This window comes from Otolemur garnettii, unplaced genomic scaffold (assembly GCF_000181295.1).
Source record: "Otolemur garnettii isolate 467f Iridium unplaced genomic scaffold, OtoGar3 scaffold00014, whole genome shotgun sequence".
In the NCBI taxonomy this organism is placed as follows: Eukaryota; Metazoa; Chordata; class Mammalia; order Primates; family Galagidae; genus Otolemur; species Otolemur garnettii.
This window is the reverse complement of record NW_003852409.1, coordinates 7,737,236-7,757,302: the sequence shown is the minus strand read 5'-3', so window position 1 is coordinate 7,757,302 and position 20,067 is coordinate 7,737,236.

Genomic DNA, 20,067 nt, shown 5'->3' with positions numbered 1-20,067 from the left:
ATATCAATTTATTTATTTATTTGTTTATTTATTTTATTGAGACAGAGTTTCACTTTGTTGCCCTTGGTAGAGAGCCCAGGCGTCATAGCTCACAGCAACCTCAAACTCTCAAACTCTTGGGCTTAAGTGATCCTCCTGCCTCAACCTCCTGAGTAGCTGGGACTACAGGTGCCGGACCACAATACCTGGCTGTTTTTCTGAGATTAGGTCTTGCTTTTGCTCAGGCAGATCTCAAACCCATGAGCTCAGGGCAAATCCACCCGCCTTGGCCTCCAAGTGCTGGGATTGCAGGCATTAATCCTTTTTTTCATCTGTTATATTCAAACATATCAAATATCAGTATGTTGTATTTGAAAGAAATATGTGCCCTTGACATTCCTAGATGATCACAAATACAGGAAACATTTTTGTTTTATTGTTCTCTATTGCTTTATTTTCATAATGTTTTGAGACATCTTGCAGGAATGAAAAATGCATAGAGAAACATAAAGAAAGTTATCAAAAATTTTTTGCTAACGGGAGTTAGACTGAGTTATTGTTAAGCCTAATTCTATTTTCAGTGACCAGCCAAATGTAAGAATCAGGCATTCCTGAACATGAAAAAGAAAAATCAAAATACTTACAAAACCTATTTGAGGGAATAATGGAGGAAATCATTTCTGGTCTGGCTAGAAATTTAGACATTCAGATACAAGGAGCTCAACAAACACTTGGGAGATTCATTGCAAAAAGAGCATCACCAAGGCACACAGTATTCACACTGGGCAAAGTCAACATGAAGGAGCATCTCTTGCAAGCTATGAGCTGAAAACGTCAAGCAACTTACAAACAAAATCCCATCATACTAACAACAGACTCCTGAAGAAAACTCTTGCAAGCCAGAAAGGAACAGGGTCCTATATTTAGTCCCATTAAACACAATAACTGACAGCCCAAACTTTTGTGTTCTGAAAAACTAAGTTTCATAAATGAAGGAGAAATAAAGTCTTTCTCAGACAAGCAAACTCTGAGGGAATTTGTCCTAGACCTAGACCTGCCCTACAGGAAATGCTTAAAAGCGTTCCAGACATGGAACAGAACGATTGATGCCTACCGGTGTAAAAACACACAAACGTTAAAATCCACAGCTCCACAAGTTAAAGGTCACAGCTATTATAAAACAGTAACACAAGGGAGAGAACAAAGCAACTTGCAACAGTCAAAATGATGACTAGAACAGTATTTCAAATATCAATACTAACATTGAATGTGAATGGTCGCAGTGGTCTTCCCCCCACCTCCATAAAGATGTAGAGTGTCAAAATGGATAAAAAACAAAAAGAAAAACAAACATATACTGTCTCTGAGACACCCCCTTAACTCACATAAATCCCTATATACATAAGTAAATGGATGGAAAACAAATATTCCATACCAGTCCAAACCAAAATCAAGCAGCAATAGCTATACTAATATCAAATAAAATATACATTAAATCAACCATGGTAAAAATAGACCACAATGGTCATTATATAATGATAAAGGAATCAATTCAACAAGAAGATAAAATAGTCCTAAATATATATGCACCAAACCCAGGGAACTCCCAGATTCATAGACCCAACGCTCCTAGACCTAAACAAGTAAGTAAATGGCAACGTCATAATAGCCAGGGAAATCAACACTTCTCTGACAGAACTACAGAGATTGCTGAGGCAGAAGAGCAGTGAGAAAATGCTGGCCATAAATGGATCACTAGAACAAGTGGAACTAACAGACATTTATAAAATATTCTACAAACCAACTGCAGAATATACATTCTTCTCATCAGCACATGGGAAAATTTCCAAGATAGATCAGATTTTAGGTCACTAAGCAAGTCTAGGCAAATTTAGAATCAAAATCAAACCATGTGCCTTCTCAGACCACAGTGGAATAAAACTAGAAATCAGTTATAAAATGAACTCTCAAAACTACACAAATATTAATACCTGGAAATTAAGCAAACTGCTGCTGAATGATCCTTGATTATTAACAAAACCAAGATGGGAAAAGTTGTTTGAATTGAATGACCAACCTGAAAGCTTCCAAAATCTATAGGACACAGTAAAAGCAGTGCTGAGGGGAAAGTTCATAGCCTTAAATGCTTATTACATAACGAGACATAAAGATCAGTAATTAATAACCAAATGGTACACTTCAAGGGAGTAGAAAAGGAAGAACAAAACAACCACAAATCTAGAAAGAAAGAAATAACAAAACTCTGAACTAAATGAAATGAAAACAAACAAAATACAAAGGGTCAACAAAACAAAAATTGGTTCTTTGAAAAGATGAACAAAATCTATAGACTGCTAACTAGGTTAACCCGAAATAGAACAGAAATGAGAAAGGGGACACTGCAGCTGATACCACAGAAATATAAAGTATCACCCCTGACGATGATGAAAACCTCTACTCACAAACCTGAAAACCTAGGGGACATGGATACATTCTTGGAAACACACAACCTCCCAAACCTGAATCAGGCGAAGATAGAAATTCTGAACAGATTGGTAATGAGTAGCAAGACTGAAACTAATAAAAATTTTCCAACAAAAAACCCCTGGCCAAGATGGTTTCACAGCTGAGTTCTACCAGACGTACAAAGAACTGGCTCACATTGCCTGAAACAGTTCCATCATACTGAGAAGGAGAGAATCCTCCCTAACTAATTCTACACAGCCAGTATCACCTTTATACCAAAGTCACAACAAGGCACACGTATAAAAGGAAAACCACAGACCAACATCCCTCATGAACGTAGATGCAAACATTTTCAGCAGAATACCAGCAAATTGAATGCAAAAGTACATCCAAAAAATAACCCGCTATGGTCAGAGTTTCATTCCAGTGATACAAAAGTGGTTGAATATATGCAAATCAATAAACAAAAGCAAGGGAAGTATGATCCTCTTAATGAATGCAGAAAGAGCATTTGATAAAATGCAGCACCATTCATATACCCACAGCAAAATAGACAATAGAAGAAACATACCTCAAAACAATACAAGGCCTGCAGGACAACCCACAGCAAACATCATAGTGAATGGGCAAAAGGGGAAAGTGTGCCCCGCTAAGACCTGAAACAAGGCAAGGGTGTCCACTGCCACCACTCTGCTCAACTAGGGTGACCAGACATCCAGCTTTTGGTGGGACAGTCCCGCTTTTTAACAATTTGTCCCACGTCCCGCAGCGTTTTAAAAAAGTCCCGATTTTTGGAAAGAATGCACGAATGGGCGGGAAAACAGGAAGGGAATATACGGTTTTCGGCTGCCATGTGGCTATTTTGCCAGAATATGAGTTTTATATTATTTTTGTTAATTTTATAATGTTAAACTGTAATAATTACAAATAATTATTGAGAAGTGATTATCGAGAACTGCTTATCAAAGTTCGCATTGTTGTCAGGCCCTGCCCTGCCCCCACCCTGCCTCTTCCCCAGCCAAGTTGTCCCTCTTTACAAATATTAAAATCTGGTCACCCTAGCTCAAAGTAATACTGGAAGTTCTGCCCACAGAAATCAGGTAAAATAAATAAAGGGCATCCAAATCAGAAAAGAGGATTTGTTTGCTGATGACGTAATCTTGTATCTAGAAAACCTTAAAGATTCCACCAAAAGACTCCTGGAATTTTTAAGTAAATTCAGCAAATTCTCAGGTTAAAAAAATCAATGTGTACACCTGAGAGTTAAATCAAGAAGGCAATGCCATTTACAATAGCTGCAAAGACAATAAAATACCTAGGAATATACCCAGCCAAGGAGGTGGAATTCTCTTCCAGGGGAACACAAAAACTGATGAAGGAAATTACACATCACACACACACACACACACACGCCCCAAAAGGAAAAATCCCATGCTCATGGATCGGAAGAATCAACATTGTTAAAATATCCATTTGGGAAATTTATCATTGCCCAAAGTGATTTCAAGATTTAATGAATTTCCCACTAAAAAAACCAGCATCATTTTTCACAGATCTAGAAAAAATAATCCTAAACTTTGTGTGGAATCAAAAAGAGCATAAATAAAGAAAACAATCTTCAGCCAAAAGAATAAGATCTGAGCACATACATGACCTGCCTTCAATTTATACTATAGGCTGTAGTAACCAAATCATCCCTTAGGAAGTTGGAGGCACAGACCAATAGAATGGAATAGAGAACCCATATATAAAACCATATGGCTATAACCAAATGATTTGTAACAAAGAAGACAAAAATGTGCATTGGGAGAAGGGTGAAGAAAATGGATAGCTGAAGAATGGAGCAGGATCCCTATCTCTTGCCATATTTAAAATTTGCCTCAAAAAGACATAAATGTAAGGCCTAAAAGAACACAAATTCTCAAAGAAACACCAGGAAAAATCTCTTCTAGACATTGGCCTAGAGACAGAATCTATGACTATGACCCCAGAGACAATTATAGAAACAATAAATATAAATGACCTCAATTAAATTATTTTCCCACAACAAGAGAAATAATCAATGAGTAAATAGAGAACCCACTGAACAAGAGAAAATATTTTCAAGCTATACATCCAAAAGGCTAGTGTCCAAAATCTACAAAGAGGTCAAACAAGTTATTTTTATTATTATTCTTTTTTCTTATTTATACATGTATATATTAGGTTTCCACTTTTGCCTTCACAGAATTAAAAAGGCTAACTTTAATGACAATAACAATGTTTAACATTAGGACTGAGAACAAAAACCTCATAAAGAACGAAGAAAGATAAATACATTCAGAAAAGAAATCAGATGATTGCTGCAATGAAATTTTTAGCAATAATAATAGTAATGATGCAAAGAAAATAATATTCACATTGTCAGATAGAAGTATGTCTGTTATAGAATACTTTGATCAGTTAACTTCTTATGTTGTCTGTTTCAAAGTCTCAAAAAAAAGACAACTAATATTTATAAATAAAAGTAAAAGATAATTTCCAAAAAGCAGATCATGCCAAATCTTATAGACAAAAGAAAAGAAATACTTCAAAATCATTCTACTTAATCTGGATACACCTGATACTAAAATTAGAGAAAATATATTAAAGGGGAAATTATAAAAATATTTCACTTATGAATGAGGATACAATATGGTAAATAACATATTAACATGTTGAATTAAAAATTAATGTTTAAGTAATATACTTTGGTCAAAATTAAACAGAATTTATATGAGAATTAGTCACTATTTTCTTTCTTTCTTTTTTTTCTTGCCCACACCCCCTCCCTCCTTCTCTGTCTGGTTTCCCCTTCCTCCATGCCCCATCATGTCATTAATTATCATTAATTGTCCTCATATCAAAGTTGAATACATCGGATTCTTCTCCATTCCTGTGATGCTTCACTAAAAATAATGTGTTCTACCTCCATCCAGGTTAATACAAATGCTGTAAAATCTCCATTATTTTTGATGACTGAATAATATCCCATAGTATACATATACCACAGCTTACCAATCTATTCCTGGGTTGAAGGACATTTAGGCTGTTTCCACATTTTAGCGATTGTAAATTGGGCTGCAATAAACAGCCTAGTACAAGTGTCTTTATAATAAAAGTTTTTTTTTTTTTCCTTCTGGATAGATCCCCAGTAATGGGGTTGCAGGATCAGATGGGAGGTCTAGGTTGAGTTCTTTAAAGTTTCTCCATACTTTTTTCCAAAAAGGTTGTATTAGTTTGCAGTCCCACCAGCAGTGCAAAAGCATTCCTTTCTCTCCATATCCGCGCTAGCATCTGCAGTTTTGAGATTTTGTGATATAGGCCATTCTCACTGGGGTTAGATGATATCTCAGGGTGATTTTAATTTGCATTTCTCTGATAATTAGGGATGATGAGCATTTTTTCTTATGCTTAGTAGCCATTCATCTATTGGCTTTAAAGAAGATTCTGTTCATGTCTTTTCCCCATTGATCTATGGTATTGTTGGTTTTTTTCTTATACATTAATTGAAGTTCTGCATAGATCCTGGTTATTAGACTTTTGTCTGATTCAAAATATGCAAATATCCTTTCCCATTGTGTATGTTGTCTATTTGCTTTGGTTGTTGTCTCCTTGGCTGTATAGAAACATTTCAGTTTCATTAAATCCCATTTGTTTATTATTGCTGATGTTGCTATTGCCGTGGCAGTCTGCCTCATAAAGTCTTTCCTCAGGCTAATATCTTCCAGCATTTTTCCTTCTCTTTCCTATTCTTTTTTAATTAGAACATTGAGGAGTATAGGGATAGGTGGTACATTTCTTAAACTGATCAAAGCTATCAATGACAAACCCAGAGCTAGTATTTTACTGAATGGAGTAAAATGGAAAGCTTTTCCTCTTAGAACTGGAACCAGACAAAGTTGTCCTCTGTCACCATTACTATTCAACATTGTGCTGAAAGTTCTAGCCAATACAATTAGACAAGACAAGAAAATAAAGGGCTTTCAAATGGGAGCAGAGGAGGTTAAACTCTCTCTTTTTGCTGATGATATGATCTTATACCTGGAGAACCCCGAAGACTCAACCACAAGACCACTATTGGGCATCTGCTCCAAAGGGAAAGAAGTCATTATATCAAAAACGCACCTGGACTCGAATGTTTAACACAGTACCATTTGCAATTGCAATTTATTTCATGCAGCTTTTTTTCTTACGGTTCATCTACTAGTATCATTATCTGGAGTCTTAAAATTTAAGTCCTTGATTTATTTTGACCTAAGTTTTGTATTTAGTAGGAAGTAAGAGCCTAATTTTGTCTGCTCATATGTATTCAGTTTTCTGAGAACCATTTATAACAGTCTGTCCTTTTCTCATTTTGTGTTCTTGGCACATTTATCAAAAATCAGTTGGCTAAAAATGTGGATATATTTCTGGGTTTTGTAGTATCTTCCACTTTTCTATGTACCTGTTTTTAGTACTATTCTGCATTGGTTACTATAGCTCTGTAACGTATTTTGAAGTCACGTAGTACGATGCTTTTAGCTTTTTTCTTTTTGCTCAAGATTGCTTTGTCTATTTGGATTTTTTTTTTTTTTTGTGGTTCCACACAATTTTAGAACTTTTTTCTATTTATGTGGAGAATGTTATTAGAATTTTTATAGGGATTATATTGAATCTGTAGATTACTTTGGGTATATGAATGCTATAACAATATTCTTCCAATTTATGAACACAGGGTATCTTTCCATTTATTTGTATCTTCTTCAATTTCTTTTATCAGGTTTTTTTCTTGTAGTTTTCAGTGTAGAGAACTTCATTTCATTGGGTAAATTTCTTCCTAGGATTTTATTATTTTGTAGCTATTGTGCATGGGATTGTTTTCTTGATTTCTTTTTCAGATATCTCATTATTATAAAAGTACACAGAAATACTACTAATTTTTGGTTGTTGATTTTGTATTGGCAACTTTACTAAGTTTATCTATTAGTTCTAACAGTGATTTTAGTGGAGTATTTAGGGTTTTCTACATACAGCTTAAGATACTATAGTTTGCAAACAGGGATGATTTAACTTCTTTCCAATTTGCATGCTTTTAATTCATTGATTGATTTTCTCTTACTGGAGAAATAGTTTCCAGCTAGAAATTCCAGTACTATGTTGAATAGAAGTAGTAAAAGTGGCCCCAGGTATCCTTTGCAAAAGTCTTGTTATCATGTATTTCAGAGTATCTGATTTCATAGACATTTAAAGAATATTGTGATAACTCATGCATTATTTTATTAAGTGATTCTTTCTGAAAATCCTGCAATAGAACTCTAGAGATTCAGGAGTAGGAGACTCTCACTATCCTTGTAAATTGGATGTTTTATTTACCTTTCCCTCTGGCCACAGCTCTCCTTTATCACAATGTACTCAGTTTCTTTTCCAATTCTAGGGTTGCAGCAACTGGTGAGGGAATCACATTCTAAGTCAACATCCTCTTACACATTTGAGATCTCTGCTTACAGTTAAAATAGAAATCTCAATGCTAATGTGAGCAAAACAGAACTTTTGATTACTCTCATGACAAACCCGTCTTCACTGTCTCACTAAATAAATGTTGCCACCGTTCAAATTGTTATATATTTTTTTACTTTACTGAAGGCAGCATTATTACTTTTTGCCACTGTTCATATTATAAAAGCCAAAATCTTAGGCATCACCAGGAAGGTATAATTCTTAGCATCTCTGCTGGTTTCTTCCCCCATGTAAGTGTGTAATGTTAAGGAGTTAAAAGACTCAGTACTAGGGTGGTGCCTGTGGCTCAAAGGAGTAGGGTGCCGGCCCCACATGCCAGAGGTAGTGGGTTCAAACCCAGCCCTGTCCTCCTCCCCCCCCAAAAAAAACTGCAAAAAAAAATATGTTTAGTACTAGACCTCCTATTATTCTTGTCCTAAAGTATCTCACTAGCAAAACTCATCTACTCCCCCCATTTTATATATAATCTATATATCCTCTAATTATTTCCTGGATAACTGATGTCCAAAACATAAAGGAGTTCATATGGCTCTACTTTCCAAATGTATTTCAAGTTCTTCTCTTCATTTTGTTTACTCCATAGCGCACCCAAGAGCAAGCTGCTGCTGTCTCTCAGGGTCTACTGCCTTGGCCTTCGTACTGGTCTCCCTGCCTCTACCCTATCCCTAATAAAGTATGGTCACATCATTGCAAGATATACTATATTTTGAAAATAAAGCAAACATAACAAGCCATAATTTACATTATACTATGTATTACCCACTATTGACTTCTCATTATACTTATGATAAAATCCAATTACTCACTTTGACCTACAAAGTTCTATATGATCTGGCCATTGCCTACTTTTCTAATGTAATTTTGTACTACGCTCTCTTTACCTCTAACATCAGTCATAGTGCCCCCCCCTTTTTTTTTTACCTTAAACATACCAAAACTATTTCTGGTCTAAGCTCACTGATTTCTCTGCCAGAAATGCTATGGTTCTGGATACAAAAGACTGTTTCCCTCAATTACTGAATGAGACAACCCATGTAAAGTTATTCACCCTTCTCTGCCTCCCGTCACTATATAGTGTATCACCCTGCGTTGTTTTCTTTACAGCACTCTTCTGAATTACCAACACTCTAGGACGTTAAAAAATCTTAAGTTCAGGTACCTTGTGTGCATTGTTCATTCATCCATCTGCAGAACCTGCTACAGGACCTGAAATAAATAGGCCCTTGATAATTAGTTTTTAGTGAATTAAATAAATATATGTCTGAAAGTCTTATTGACGTTAGATCTTTACTGTCTTCAGTGTTTATAAAAGACTGACAAGCTATTTTCTTGGTAATTTAATTTCTAATCATCTATCTTTGATGTGTGTATAACTTAGGTGTCACTAATCATTATTCCATATCAGCAGTTGGGTTCAGGATTACAAGGAGTTGCTTGGGTATCTTACAATCATCTTTCAGGCTGCCTCTTCTGGGGCACATAGGTATTAAGGAATACCATGGCGCAGTTGTATATGTAAACTATTGGCAGGTAAAGTGCTATTACTGATGAAGCCATATATTCTTGAATTACAGAAAGGAAGACCAACTCAAGACAATGGAAAATTTTTCCCTCTCTGCTGAAGGCTGGGGGCAGGCACATCTCTTCCAGAAATTCAAACAATTTTTTTTTTTTGCAGTTTTTTGCCAGGGCTGGGTTTGAACCCACCACCTCTGGCATATGGGGCCAGTGCCCTACCACTTTGAGCCACAGGTGCTGCCCCAAACAATTTTTATTTTTGCCTTGTTTTCTCATTGGGTTCAGATATATGATCCTTTCAATAAAATTCTGGAATATTTTTTTCTAGCATATGCTCCCAGAAATCTAGGTCCCTTTTAATTTATTTGAAACTCTTACCCCTACCATAGTGATCTTCTGAGGTCTCACAACTACAAATACTCTCAGTGGTCTTTGTATGTCCAGAAGGAAAAACAAAATAAAACAGAAACACTATTAAACAATTAACAGAACATGATTTTCCCTTTGTTCTTTCATAGTAAGCTTTTTTGGCCCATTACATTCAGAGCCAAGCCATGAATCATTAAAAGATAGTCCCTCAAAGAAAAAAATAAATGACTAAATAAATTCCGAAAAAAAAAAAAAAAAAAAGATAGTCCCTTTTTTTTCAAGGTCAAACAACATGAAGCATTCCCAGAAGGTGAATGGGATATCTTTTTGGTAAAGTCTTCTAACACAACAAAATAAAGAAAAACATACCAATCGTGTTTCCATACTAAAACATGCTTAAAGTTGATGTGTTTAGGTTAAAATAAAGTCCTTCTCTCTCTAAGTTGAGGAAAGAGATGAACTGTGACAAGTGGTGGAGGAGAAAGATAATTTAGTTCTGCCTCCAGAGGGAGGGGCACAACTATGTGTTTCTTAAAGGGTATAAATTGGACCTCCTGGTGCCATAGGCGAGGCGGAAGAACTGGTGTTGGATGGTGTCAACAAGCTCAGTACAAAATGTAATTCATAAAGAGTTTAAAAACTCTGATCCACCAGAAGGCCTGAGGCAGCACATTTAAAATGATGCTGCCTTCCTAATTCAGATGATGAGTGTGACCAAGGTGGAACAGACAGATCAGCAGTTCCCGCTCTTGGGGTTTCCCTATGGGTTTTCACAAGTGAGCCTAACCCTTTCCAGAAATGGATTCTGACTGGAGCATGAAGTCACAGAACATTCTATCATGGTAAACAGTCTGGACCTTTCCCAAGGGCTTATTTTTAATGATAATACCAGGCCAGGCACTGCCAGACAGCATGGAATCCCTCAGGAAGTGAAATCAAGTATTAAAATACTTTCATGCAGCTTCTTGCTGATTTTTATATATTTCTGTTTTTTTTTTTTTGTAAGAAAAAGCCAGGAAAAATGCTTAGAGATAAACTTAATCACCTGTCCTTGATCACAACTGTGTAGTGGAAAAGAGAAGGGATTTACAATGACAAAGATTTGTATCAGGAACCATCTTTACCCCTTATTAGATTATCATAGGCAAGTCATCTAACCTTGTAGAATGTAGCTTCCTTATCTATATTAAAATGATGATAATGAGAATTCTCATGAAGGTTGGGTATGAAAATTAAACAATATGTAAAATCTCTTTGTACACTCTAAATAACCTTACAGCTGTCATTCATTATTTTCACTTTTGTTATCATTGCTAATATCTGTTTGTATAGGATTTAGTGCCTATAGACTTAATTTGCGATCTATATTCTGTAAAGGTGACAGAATTTCAGCCATGGGATAGGAATATACCTGAGCATCATCTAGTCAGAGCTTTCATTCAGAAGTTTAATCTTCTCTGCACAGTGTGTATCAATCAGGCACTTGAATCTGTTCAGGGACAGGGAACTTACTACTTGATAAGGTTTTACTGTCCTCAGCACTTACTGTTGGAAAAGCCATCCTCATCCCAACCTAAAATAGATCTTTAGGTGACATACATTCAGGGATTTTAGTACTACTTCTGTGGTTCACATGCTCATCCTATATCAATATTTATAACATAAAGTAAATATTTTCAGGAGTGTATTAGTAATCAATTCATAACTTGAAATTCTTAGGAATATGTTGCCTACTTTTACTTCATATTTCTACTAAAACTGGATCAGATACACCCCATTATCCATGTTCCCCATGGCAAAGTGAGCAGATGGGCAGTGGTGGACAGCATAACTTAAGCACTCCCATGGGCCTCAGAGGGGAGGTGTGCGTGTCAAGCAGTCAGAGGGTGCACTCATGTACACATCTAAACCAAAGGTTTGGACAAGCACCATCATACTGCTACGAGCTCAGCTCTGCAAATAAGAATCCATGTCATCATGCTCATAAATGACAGGACAAGTGGGTGAAGAAAGGGGCTATCAAATATCCTGGTAATTTGACATTTTATTTGTGCCAAGACACAAATTCTATTCATGCTGATAAAGTTGTGTTTGCCTCTTTGACTGCATAGTTGATTTTGTGACTGGAAAGAATCATCTTTGGGAACATCAGTTTCCATCTTGTAAGGTAGCATAGAGTGATATTGGTCAAGTCGGAGCTATTACCACCACGAAAACCAGATGTAGGTTAAGTGACTGTTTTGAATAATAGGGATATATCTAGGATGATAAATATCATAATTAGAATTAATAGTATTAGAATTATGGATTTATCAAAATTTAATTCCTGGGGGAATTTATTTCCAACTATGAGAAATAGAAGCTAGATCGATATTTCCGGTTTTATATTTTTTATGTTACAATTTTTCTTCCTATTTTATGAATGAGAAAATAAACCTAAATAGATAGCTCACATAGGTGGTTAATGAAGAGCAATCAATCAATTGAATGACTGACTAGTGTCAAAATCATCACCCAACATGGCTTCCTGTGCAAGAATATTCATATTTTGTTTATGATAACTTTATTAAATATGATTTGTGCATGCAGACTGCTTTATCTTATCTACATCCCATGTTACCTGTTTCTGGTAGTGAAGACCTAAATACAGAATGTATTATTTCTGCCATGCCCATATTTATTAATACAAATTGAAGGGCTACTTCATCTATGTCCTTGTCACTGTTCTAACTGGTAGAGACATAGAAATGATCAAAACAAACACAAATTAAATTTTGCAGTTCAGGATGGAAGACAAAAAGGAGCTTTTGAAAAGTACAGTTCATTCCATTTCTATTTTTATTTATTTGAAATGCACTAAACATGACTTTTAAAAAAACATCATCTATTTCAAAGAAAAATAATTTAGTCTACGCATTCTCACCCACTTAGAGTGGAAATTTAAAAATACAATGATTTATGACTCATACATCTTAGTCATCTCTCTCTTATTTATAGGATGGGTAGAGACAGCACTTCTGTTTTACAGACAGTATCTAGCTGACATTTTGTCATTCTTCTTTTCCACATGTACTGCAGCAAAAATTATAAATATAGCATTAAAATCTAATACTGTGTTTTCGCCTGAGGCCAAAGGTTCAGGAGGAAAAATTCAAACCAGATAATACTTCAAAGCTGACTTAAGTAAATAGCTTTCCACAAATTATATACTACATGCATTGTGTATCATTTTTCTTTTCATTTAATTCACCTCTGTGTAACAGTGTACTTTTGGGGAGTGGGAGCAATAGAAATAAATTAATAGCAGAATTGAATAATGCAACACTTCCTCTCTGACTATTATAAATACAATCCATCTTTTCTTTTCTGTGTTAAATATACCCTTATTTTAAATGCAGGCAGGCAGAGGAAAATAAATTGTCTCTTCCCATCAGCATTTTACTCCTGGGCGTTTACTGTCCTGCTTCAAAAGGATCTCAGATATGTGACTCCTGGCTCCATTCTTTCTGTAATAAAATGCTAAATCTGGCTTAGTGTGATACGAGGAATCTGAAGATACAACCACAGTTTTTCTAAAAGCCTATTAAATTCAGCCAACAGCACCTTATTATTAACTGCTTCAAGATAAAAATGTAGTGAACCTCCAAATGCATAAGCATCTTGTGTGTATGGCAAGCCTTAAATATAATATAAATATTGATAAGAGAATGAAATAAACTAAGCTGTTCTTAGTCAGGCAACCTTTAGTACACAATTTATATAGAGGTGTTTAGTGATATTCATCTTCTATACACTATGATTTGCCTAAATTCATTTAAAATAATCTATATTTTAAAATTCAAAACAATGAAAAGGAATGTCTTTGAACATACTAAGGTATTTTACTCAATGAATGAATACAGAAGCAAGCAACTAGATCCAAATTATGACAAATTATGTTGTAAATCCAGTACTAGACATTGAACTTCCAATTTGAAATATAAACCACTATTTATAAAAATCATTAACTGTTTTCTTAGAAAAAACATTCCAATTCTAAATTTGTGAATTTTGCAAAAATTACATTTACTAGACAGTTTTCTTTTACATTTACCAATAAGATACTTAAAATTATTTTGGAAAGAGAAATTTCCAAGTATAAATTTGAACATAGTAATGATTCATAAAAAGGCCTTATTCTATTTATTAAATATTATGTTATATACTTTCATTGCATGAATGCCTTGGTAAAGCAAGTATTAACTTACTGTAACTTGCATATAACCTTCCACATTTTGTGAAGTGGCCCACAAGAACCCAGACTATAGAATCACCACTGCTCCTGAAATGGTCTCAGAAGCTTTCTTAGAAATTTAGGTGGAGGTGTCCATTACTCTTTCACTCTGTATGCCTATAGAAGGAGTACCATGTTGATGCCTCCAGGGGTGATGACTTCTGGAGAATTGTCCAGAGCCAAACTCAGCCCAATTTGGGCCATGGATGGGGCAGTTGAAGAGCACTGCACAGGAACGTGAAGAGCTGGCAGTTGGGGTGGTGCAGAGCAGCAAACGCTGAAGTCTAATGGGCATTGTGGGTTCCTCTATGAAGGAGAGAACACTACAGAGTACAGAGTTCCTCTATGAAGGAGAGAACACTACAGGAGTAGTGAGAATGAAGTATTAATGGAACATCTTCAAACAAAATAATCCCCAGGACCAGATGGATTAACAACCAAATTCTGCCACACCTACAAAGAAATGGTAGCCATACTGCAGAAATTATACCATAACATTGAGAAGGAGGGGAAGGATTTCCCCAAATCACTTTATGAAGCCAGTATGACCTTGATACCAAAGACAGGTAAAGACACAATGCAAAAAACTATAGACCGGCTCGGCGCCTGTGGCTCAAGAGACTAAGGCGCCAGCCACATACACCTAAGGTGGCGGGTTCGTATCCCCAGCCCGGACCCGCCAAACAACAATGATGGCTGCAACCAAAAAAATGGCCAGGCGTTGTGGCGGGCGCCTGTGGTCCCAGCTACTTGGGAGGCTGAGGCAGGAGACTCGCTTGAGCCCAGGAGTTGGAGGTTGCTGTGAGCGTGATGCCATGGCACTCTACCCAGGGGGATAGCTTGAGGCTCTGTCTCAAAAAAAAAAAAAAAAAAAAAAACTATAGACCAATATCCCTTATAAATATAGATGGGAAAATCTTCAATAAAATACATGAATGCAAATCAAATTCAATAGCACATCAAAAAATAATCCACCATGACCAAGCAGGCTTTATCTCAAAGATATAAAGATGGTTTCTCATAAGTAAATTAATAAATGTGATTCACCACACAAAGAGAAACCAAACAACGACTATATAATCATCTCAACAGATGCAGAAAAAAAATTTGACAAAATTGAGTGCATTTTCATTATACAAACCCTCAACAACTTAAGCCTTGAATGAAAATATCTCAAAATTATAAAATCCATATATGGCAAAATCAAAGCCAAGACCATATTGAATGAGGACAAGTTGAAAGTATTTCCATTAAGAACTGAAGTAAGATCATGGTGCCCACAGTCAATACTTTTTCACATTGTGCTGGAAGTCTCAGCTAGAATAACCGGAGACTAGAAAGAAACAAAGGATGTACATATCAGGAAAAAGGAAGCCAAAATACTGCTTTTCTCTGATAATATAATTTGTATTTATAAAACTCCGAAGACACCACCAACAGAGTGCTGGAATTGGTAAATGAATTCAGTAAAGTCTCAAAATATAAAATAAATACACACAGCTCCGTGGCATTTCTATATACCAGTAACAGTCAAGCTGAGCATCAAGTCAAAGACTCAATACCATTACAAATAGCGACAAAGAAAATAAAATACCTAGGAAAATATTTAACCAAGGAGGTGAGAAATCTCTACAAGAGAACTATGAAACATAGGCGTAAAATGCAAGTTACACAAAAAATTGAGAAACATTCCAGGACCATGGATTGGTAGAATCCACAATGTTAAATGTCCACACCACCAAAGTGATTTGCAGATTCCATGCAATCACCCCCCCCATCAAAATACCAAAAGCATATTCCACAGATATAGAAAAATAATTCTATACTTTTGTAGAACCAGAAAAGTGTACAATAACCAGAGCAATCCTTACTAAAAGGCTTAAAGTTAGAGGCATCACATTATGATGCTTTAGTATAGTAGGCTATAGTAGCTAAAAGAGGGTGGCACTGATATAAAAATAGAGACATAGGACAATGAAACAGAAGAGAGAACCCACATACAAAACCATCTACCTACAGCCAACTGATCTTTGACAAAGCAGGCAGCAATGAACACTGGGGAAAAGAAACTCTATTCAGTAAATGGTGCTGGAGAAACTGGACAGCCACATGCAGAGCAATGAAATAGGACACCCTCCCCCCCACCACTCACAAAAATTACTTCAAGATGAGTAAAAGGATTAAATGTAAGGCATAAAATCAGAAGAATTCTAAAAGAAAATGTAGGAAAAATTCTAAATGATGGTGTAGGCAAAGAATTTATGACTAACACCCCAATGGCCATTAGGGCAGTGACAAAAATAATTGCATGGTACTTGATCAAATTGAAAAGCTTCTACACAGCTAAGGAAATAATCAGCAGGGCTAATAACCTGCAAATTGGGAGAAAATATTCACCATCTATACATCCAATGAAGGACTAATATCTAGAATCTATTAAGATCTCAAATCAGTAAGAGAAAACTAACAACCCCATTAAAAAAAGTGGGCACAAGGCATGTACAGAAGCTTTTCAAAAGAAGATAGACCAAGGGCCAACTGACACATGAGGGCATACTCAACATTACTGATTATCAGGGACATGCAAATTTAAACCACAATGAGTATCACCTTACCCCAGTTAGAATGACTTTTACTGTTAATAAAAATCCAAAAACCATAGATGGCAGAGGTGTGGGTGCAGAGAGGAGGGACTGCATATACCCTGTCGGTGTGACTGCAAATTAGTACAGACCCTGTGGAAAACAGAATGGAGATATCTCAATGAACTAAAAGTAAAGGTACCAGTCCATCTAGTGATCCCACCACTGACATTTACCCAAATGGAAAGAAGTGATTTTATCACAAGACACCTACCGTATTTGAATGTTTATTGTAACACAATTCATAACGCCAATTATGTGGAATTGACTCAAGTGTTCATTAATTCAGGGGTGGATTAACAAAACGTGCCATGTGTATACTATGGAGTACAACTCAACCATGGAAAAGGATGAATTAATGCCTTTTATAGCAATTTGGAAGAAACTGGAGACCATTAATCCAAGCGAAATATTTCAAGAATGTAAAAACAAACACCACACATACCTTCTAATAAACTGGAACTAACTGGACACAGAGGTACACAGAAGTCAGCAAGTCACTGGAAATCAAGCCGGGGGGAGAGAGGCAAAGGGCAGTGCAAACCCCACCGGCGGGGTACAAGGAACACTATTCCTGTGATGGGCACATTTATAGCCCTCACTCAAGTCATGTATCAAAACGTCTGTATACACAGAATACTTTGAAACTAAAAAAAGAATAAGTAGACTCAGTGCATTTAACATAGATGGAGCTGTTGAAAATTATGTCTAATTTTTTCAGTGAAAAGAATATATGGCTAGTATAGTATCCCAGAGGGTGTGCCTGCTAACGGGAAAAGATTGTGATTCATGCGCATTTATTTTTTCCAACGGTGCATTAGTTACGAAAAGAATCACTGCTTAAACTCTGGTCAAACAGTTAAGTGTTTCCAAAGAACCAGACTATCGTTTTCCTCATTCATTTAGAAACCTATGACGCTGCAAGGATTTTTATGTCCCCAATGTCATCAACTCCTCCACCCGCACTTATGTCTCTGACAGTTAAACTATGCTCTCCGTGCTCTGGGTCGTGGCTCTTAGCGTCTATCAGTTTCTGTCCTTCTACATAGACAATCTCTCTTTATTTAAAATTTTGGTGGCCTGTATTTTAAGCTTTTAATGTCCCGAGGAATTTTTGAAAATTAGCCTTTATTTGTGGCTGCCTGAAACACTTTTAAAGGTTTTATTTTCCAGAGCCTGAACAGGAACTTGCTGTGCTGTTCTTATCTTGGCTACACCCTACTTAAGCAGACTGACAGTGTTTTAAAATCATGACATGATTTTTATTTCTCTCTTACATGAGCAATTGAACATTCTATTAGATACAGTGTCGTTCAGGAATATTTCCTGTTCACTTCTTTCAGAGCATAGAAATGATTGCGCTTCAGTATTCCTTTAAAGAATGACAAGGTAGCACATTTTGGCCAATAAAATACAAATGGTAGTATAACATGTGTCTGTACTATATTTAGTATAACATGAGTTTATGGTGCCTGTAATGGCTACTGATTCTGCTACAGATGGGGAAGACTGAGTCTTTGTCAAAACTGGCTGTGTGAAGTAAGAAATAGACTTTTGTTACTTTAATGCATTAAGATTATTAAATTGTTTTTGCTACAGAAAAGTTTAGCATAATCTGACTCATTATGTATAGACATGGACCTTCAAATTTATTTATTTTGTATGTATTAAAATTTAAAAATCTAAGAGTATTCACAATGTATAATATAGACTAATATCTAAGCAGTAGTGACATAAGCTTTTCTTGTCAAAGGAATATTTCATGATATACACAGAAAGTTGCATGATGCTGTCTGTACCTTAGGGCAGTTCATTTTCATCAAAGGCTCCAACAATTCCTACCGAAATATCCTGCCTGTTGCATCAACAGCAGATTTCAAAACGCTGGCTGCAGCAGAGTCAACACAGCTGCCGATGATATAAGACACAGACTGCATGGAGAAGAGGTAGGGATGGGAAACATCAGGCACATATTCAGCATTTTGGAAGAAATCGAAACTTCCACAAAAACATTAAAATCCTGCACTTCTAAAATGGTGGTTTACTGAACGGGAAAGATGGCTGACTAGAGATATCAGTTGTCAGTTTTCCTCGGAAAGAAGAACCAAAGTTACAGGCAAGTAACATGACCCAAGTGAGAAACTGAGGGAGGAGTGCCAGAGCCCACTGGAGAACCCATGGGAAGGACCTGGGGCACAGAATGAAGTGTGCACAAATATCAGTGCCTTCAATGGCACTGAAGGCTCCCCAAGCTATCAGAGAGCCCCTTGACCCTCACAAGCCATGCAGTGCTGTGGGCACTGTTTGGGGACTTCCTGAGAGCAGAGCAGAGCACTGGACTGCCACCGATGCAAGGTTGCTCACCCTCCCACACACCCAGGCTGAGGTGGTGGGCACCACACTGACTGTGCACCTATTGTGGGCCTCTGTCTTTCATGGGGAGTCTCAGCTCGCCTGTCTGCACAATATTGGATTCCCCTCCAACATTCTCCAGCACTTACTTAGACTGCAGCAACCACAGGACAGTGGTTGGTCCCAGGGAAGCTACTAGATTCCCCAAGTTCCAACAGTCAAGGCAGGTTGCCTCTAGGGGAAAGGAGAGCGGAGACTGACCAAAGATCCCTGGACACAATAAAACAAACAAAAAAAACCAGAGCACATACCCTCCTCTATGTTGTTCCCTGCTTGTAAGTTAAAGATGCTGGCATCACTCTCAACAGGGCTGCAGGGATACGGCTGGGTCCTATAGTAAGTAGGAGTAGTTCTGCCCCAGATGCCCCAGATACCAAGGCAGTGCCAGGGCCCGGGAGTGGATATATCTGCTCAGTGAACACAGCTGCAGCTGTTCCCAGGAGGGCTTGGCATGGGTGTGTTGGTGGATGGCCAGGCCTGGGCTTTTAGGGGAACTTCACAGCTGCTGTGGAGTGCTCACTGCATTAGGCTTGCACGAAGGATGCAGTCTGTCCCCTTCCACACAGAGTGGTAGTATTCCTGCAGCTTCCCAACCCAGGGAATCTCAGCCTTTGTGTCTCTGCATCACTGGATTCCATACAAACATTTTCTACCTCCTACTTATATCACAGTAACCACAGGGAGCCAGTAGATCCCAGGGGAACTGTGGGGTTTCCAGAGTTCAAACACTCAGGAATTAACCCTATGAGAGAGAAGAGTGCAGCATGCAGGGTGGCCTTTTGACCGAAGGAGACCAGAGTAGGAACTCTTCTCCATTCAACAGTATCCCATTTCTTATGAGAACAATAGTGGGGCCTGTAGGGTGGGAGACCAGTTCCACCCAGTAAATGG